This window comes from Agelaius phoeniceus, unplaced genomic scaffold (genome assembly GCF_051311805.1).
Source record: "Agelaius phoeniceus isolate bAgePho1 unplaced genomic scaffold, bAgePho1.hap1 Scaffold_515, whole genome shotgun sequence".
Lineage (NCBI taxonomy): Eukaryota > Metazoa > Chordata > Aves > Passeriformes > Icteridae > Agelaius > Agelaius phoeniceus.
The window spans coordinates 14,428-20,000 of record NW_027510061.1 but is presented as its reverse complement, the minus strand read 5'-3'; the positions used below and the strand labels follow the sequence as shown (position 1 = coordinate 20,000).

The following is a 5,573-nucleotide window of genomic DNA, read 5'->3' as shown; positions in this document are numbered from 1 at the left end:
GGAAAAGGGTGAGAGTGAAAAAGAAAGAGCGAAAGTGGAAAAGGGGGTGAAAAACAGAGTGGAAAAAAAGAAAAAAGAGTTGGAGTGGAAAAGAAAGGACATTCGGGAGGGGCGGTGCTGCCTAAGGTGCTTCCGCGCCCAGGAGCGAAGGAGCCGTTTGATCCCCTGGCGGGAGCGCAGCTCCCGGTGGCGGAGAACGGAGCGGTGGCTGTCAGTCCGAGACTCCAACTCCCGGCAGGCCCTGCGGCCGTAAAGCGCGGCGTCTGACGCAACGGCCGACGCGCCATATGAATGGCTGGCGGCCCGAGGCGGCCGCTCGCCGGGGGAGCGGGCTGGGCGCGGGGAGCTCCCGGCGCCTGTCCCGCGCGGGACGGAGCCGCGGCAGCGACGCTGGAGGGGCGAAGCCTCCGTCCGGCCGCCCGCACGGAGCCGAGCGGCGCGGAAGGGGCGTCCGCCCGGTGCCTCGGCCTCGCTCAGCGGTCCCGGTGGCGGGGGCTGAGCTCGGGCGGGGCGCGCTGCCGCCCGCCGATGGCGGAGCGCCAGGCGGTGCTTTGCTGCCGCGGGCCGGGAGCTGCAGGAGCCGCCCCGGGCGAGCGGCGCCGGGCGCTGCCGCGGTCACTGTGCGGCGGCTGCCCTCGGGCTGGCGGAGGCGCGGGAGCCGCCGAGCTGCAGCGTCTCCCTCGGGCCGCTGCCGCTGCTGCGGGCGGGGGCGGACGAGCGGCTGCGGAGGCGGCTCCGCGGCGTGCTCAGCCTTGCGAGCAGAGAGCGCTCGACATCGCTGGCATGACACGGCTGCTGAGTGCCTCAGTGCTCGTGGCTCTTCCTTCCACGCAAACAGATGGAGCGGCATCGCTGAGCAGTAAAACACAGCGATGGCCCGGAGAATGGCGAGCGCAAGGAGCGCCGGGCAGGATCCTTCTGATGGCACAGGTGCGATCGGCAAACTCAGCCCCTTGTGCCCCTACCCTCCCGACCCCCAGGGGAAATGCTCTCCAGCCTCGAGCTGCTGAGAGACAAAACGTGTGATTTGACACTAGGGTCCGGAAAAGGTTTCCGTTTAGATTAGCAAATGCCTCCATTGTTCTCGGTTACGTCCTAGGATCGGTTTTAGGCAGTGACTTTCTACCGCTTGTCGGATTTTCTTGTGCAATGGTAAGAAAATAGGCAGGTCTGATACTGGTTTCGCTTTTTTTCTACTTCATGTTCCATGAGCTGCTTTTATCCAAGCAATTGTTTTAAAGTTCTACTGTAGGCGTTTCTGGTTCACTTTTTTTTTTTTTTTTTTTCCTCTAAATCGGCAGTAAATATAGCTGAGTAAAATTACCTTGGTTTTCTTCCTTCTTAAATGTTTTTATTGATAATCCTATTTGAATATGCAGAACACGTGGGTATGTCCTGTAATATATCCTAGCTTTTCTTGTTTACAGGGTACTCAGGAAATATTTTTCCCTTCGAGTCCCACTGAAACATTCTCCGTGCAATCTCCGTTAAGGTCTGTGTTTACAAATAAGCCACCATCAGCTGAGATATTTGCCTGTGTACCTTTTCCTGTCATTCAGAGCTTGCGTTCTGTGGTTTTTATGATAAACCTATCAAACTTGCGAAACTGTTTTGCAAGTCTTAACCGTTGAAGGCAGCAAGAAGTGGTTTTAAAGCCTGTTCTTGAGCAGACAAAGGGGAAAAGTGTGAATTTGCTGCTGAACTTGTCCTTTTTCATTTGACTTGCCTTGAATTATTTAGGAAGAGAGAGAACTAGAAAAAAGAGAGAAATAGAGTTGGTTCTTGAGCCCTCCTAAAATGCTCCCTGTGATTCCGTGTGGAGCCAAAGTGAAGGGTGATGGAACAGAGCCCCTGTGCTTTAGAAGGAAATCAATTTCAACCTGATCTCCACCCTGAGTCTCCCTAATTTCTGTTTTTAAAATGCAAACTAAGTTTAGGAAGTGTTGGGAGTTAGTATTTTGGGGAAGAAATGGCAGTTGCACAAACCGTTCCATTTCCCAGAGGCTCTGGGAAGGATTCATTTTGTAAGCGCTGTAACTGCCATCGGTTGGGGGTTCGGGGTTGGAATGTGCACTTGCCCTCCGATAAAGCACTCGTTCATTTGCATTTCAGTGCCAGGAGTCTGGAGAAACTGGAGAAGAGCCCAAGAGACATTTTTCATCCTGAGATACAAAAGGTAGGAAGTGACTTTTTTTGGTTTGGTTCTTTTTCTTTATGATTTCCTGGAAATAGAAGGAATTAAGTATAGATCCTACTGGTTTGTTTCTTCCAGTAGCTAATAAGAATAATAATAATAATAATCTAATACTACTTAAACTGTCTCTTTATCCATTGAACTGGCCATTTCAAATCCAAACTTCTAAACACCAATAAAACCATCATCCTTGTAGAATCTTTAATAGGAGGGGGCTAAAGATGCTGTTTTTGTTGACAGGATTTATTGGTTCTTGAAGGGCAAGAGGTGAGTACAAGCCTAACTACTTCTTGCTCACAGACCCGTCCGGTGAATGCGGCTTTGTATTTTGATGGGCTTTTGATGACTTCTAAATCAATTGCTCGTTACAGTAAAAAGAAGTCATGTTTTTTTGAACCTGACAGCAAAAATAACTTGAAGCACCAACTTAATAATAATAGATCACCCGTCTAAGTTAATGATTTTATGCTATACTATCAAAGTTTAAAGGTAAATTATTGTGTAGTAGGAGATGGTATAAAATGTATGTTCTAACGTGTAGGATGTAGGCAAAGATTAGAGGAAACAAATTTTTATGTCTTCTGTTTGACTGTTCACCAAATAATATTTGGTTTTATTTTCCTGGGATCGGTGAATTTTAAATTTGGAGTCCTCTATGCTAAGGATGGTCAGCTTACAGGTGATGAAATGTTCAGTCATGGTGAGGTTTTCACCTTCTCCTTAATTGTTTTGCTCATCTGAAAAAAAAAAAAAAGGCAAGTTAAAAAAAAAAAAGTTACGTTTATTATTTGTTACCCCGTTCTGTCCGTTTCCTCAGTATTTGCTGGAGCTCTGCTTACCCAAGCGTTGGGTAAAACAAGCTTTGGGTTCCTTCTGTCCCACTGGGTGTTGCCCAGTTTGGTTGCATCTGGTGAAATTCAGCCTGAGCCCTTACAGAACCAGCTCAAACCAGGTGAGAGCCATTCGCAGCTCTCTCAGGACACCCGGAGGAGGATGGGTGACGTTTCTGAGCATCTGGCAAGTGTACTTCTATCAAAACTCGGCCTGTGCAATTTCTGGGGAAAACCCTTCTGTATCCTGAAGGGTTCCTCAAAGTCTGTTGAGGATCCAGTTAGCAGTTGCTCACCTGGATGGTTCCAGCTCCTCAAGCTAACACTTGTACTCTTGCCCTGTAGTTTAGATCTATTGTAGTTTTGTTATTTTGCAAGATTTTACGTCTTTGGACAGTAACGTGCATTTCACTCTTTGGAACCTCTCGGATCGTGCTTTGGTGCAGCACCACCTGATGGGACACTTGGCTGCTGTGCTGAAGGGCTTGGTTACTAGAATTGTAAATCCCGGAGAGTTTGTAAGTCTTCTGTCCCCAGGGAGGTGTCACGCTTTGTTCACCGTTGCTCTGTTTGTCGGGTGCTGCTTCTCGTCGGAGGTATTAACTTCAAACTGCCCTGTTCTTTTGTGAACTTTTTTTCCTGGTTCTCTCCGTAGGGCAGGGAAGGACTCTCGTATCCCGGTCGTCAGACTCAGCGCTGCCCGAGAAGATACAGAGACTGTAAAAATCATAAGAAGCAACTAGGACTGCAGAGGAAACAAACTGGAGAGAACAAAAGGTGATATTGTTCTCCTTAGCCTGGATTAGAAACATCCACTGCGCTTTGATGCCGGTGGCTGCCAGGGGCTCGTTAGGTCTCTTGAGGCAGGTGTAGGTGTTCACTTGTAGGTTCTATTTTTTGGCAAAGGACCACGAGAGAAGTTTATTTATAGATCCAAATAAACATTCATCTTATCTGAACATAACCTGTCATCCCCTTTCTGACATTAAGGACTCCTGTATAAATACTTGGGGGGGTTTTCTTTGTCGTTTCTGAATGGTTCCATTTTGCCGGCTACTTGAACAAATCTGAGGGGGTTTAATTGCATACTGCTTCCTTGAAATTCTGTTGGTCTCTGCTTGGAACCCTTCTTGTACTGCTTAATGAAAGACTTCGGATGGTGTTTTCTTGCCTGTTTGTGGTTAAGGTCGTGCTCTGATGCATTTACAGAAGCCATGGCAGGAGAGAGTCAGCTGCTGGAGAAGAGGAGACAGTACTATCCCTGTGCAGCACAGAACTGTGCTACTGCTGTGTCATCAGCTGTGTCTGCACTGAAAGTAGCCACCTTCACTTGTAGGTAGCTCCTTGGTGCTTTAGGACACGCTGAGGGATTTATTCCTTTTGGGATCCACGATGAGAATTCCCAAGAGAGGTAGTAGTAATAAGGTCTGAGATTGGAAAAAAGCCTGTGTCCTTGGAATGTTGTTGTTGTCGTCAAAGGTTAATTTTTCCTTCTTTCTTAGCCAGTAGTCGGCTTTTTGCTTTATTTTTTGTGGTATCAGTATTTGATTGTTTAAAAAATTGCTTCAAAAGAACTGCAGTGGCTGGCCACCAGGACCTTGTTCCGATTTGCCTATTTGCTTGTAGCTAAAACGTTTCCATATTGTTTATCATTCTATTGAAGAAACTGCTGCCCAGTCAACTAAGAACTGAACATCTATCTGTCTAGGACATGGGGAGAGGATTTAGGTCATGTCTTTGTTTCCAGAAAAAAGTTCCAGTGTAGTTTCTAACTAGAGGAAAAGGGGGGGGGGGGGGTGAAGACGCCGGGCTCTGATGCCCCTGGGGGCACCCCGAGGTGCCCAGGAGAGGGAGCCCCACTGCGGTGCAGGAGCAGGTATGTTATCACGTACTAGAGAGCAAATTAGAAATAGAAATAGGAAAATTATAAGTATAAAAATATTTTTTAGATCGTTAAAGAAAGCGTTTTTTTTAACTTGTCAATAGGCAGGGTTTTGATGATAAAAATGATAAATACAAAGAATATGAAGGTAGAAATCTAAGTCTAGAAAGATATCATAAATACATACAGATAAAGTTTAAAACTAGAAGAAAAAATCAGTTGCAGCAGTAGATACGATACATAATATAGATAATACTTTAAATACATGTCTAGAATTTTATAGATATTATAGATAATTATTAATAGATTGCATCAAAAGAAACGATAAATATAAATGTGAGTATAACTATACAAAGTATAAAAATATTTCGATACCGTTTAAAAGAAGGTGTTTTCTTGTATTTATTTGGTTAGAGATGGGGTTTTTCTTTGGATTAATAGAAGTATTCTAGAAATATAAATCTAACTGTAGAGAGATCCAATCGATAGAGGAGGATATTTCTAAAACCACAACCGAACGCCGCCGCCTTCGGGGGAATCGCACGAGCTCGGCCGAAGCAAGGCGAGAGCGGCCGACCCTGACGGCCTCGAGCGAACCGAGGCGAGGCTTCCGAGGCTGCCTGAAGCGAAGCGAGCCGAGCTCAGGCGAAGCGAGCCTGCTGCTCTC

General features: G+C 46.6%; 1 long non-coding RNA gene across 2 annotated transcripts; it reads left to right on the top strand.

Moving 5' to 3' along the window:
• The first annotated feature begins 230 nt into the window (after positions 1–230).
• On the top strand, positions 231–5,169 carry LOC143693277 (uncharacterized). 2 transcript variants are annotated; one of them, XR_013180781.1, is made up of 4 exons: positions 231–930; positions 1,428–1,492; positions 2,113–2,176; positions 3,680–5,169. It is a non-coding gene; the product is annotated as an uncharacterized LOC143693277 (long non-coding RNA). The 2 variants fall into 2 exon arrangements; XR_013180780.1 differs by lacking the exon at positions 231–930 and having other exon boundaries at positions 937–1,492.
• Positions 5,170–5,573: the final 404 nt, after the last annotated feature.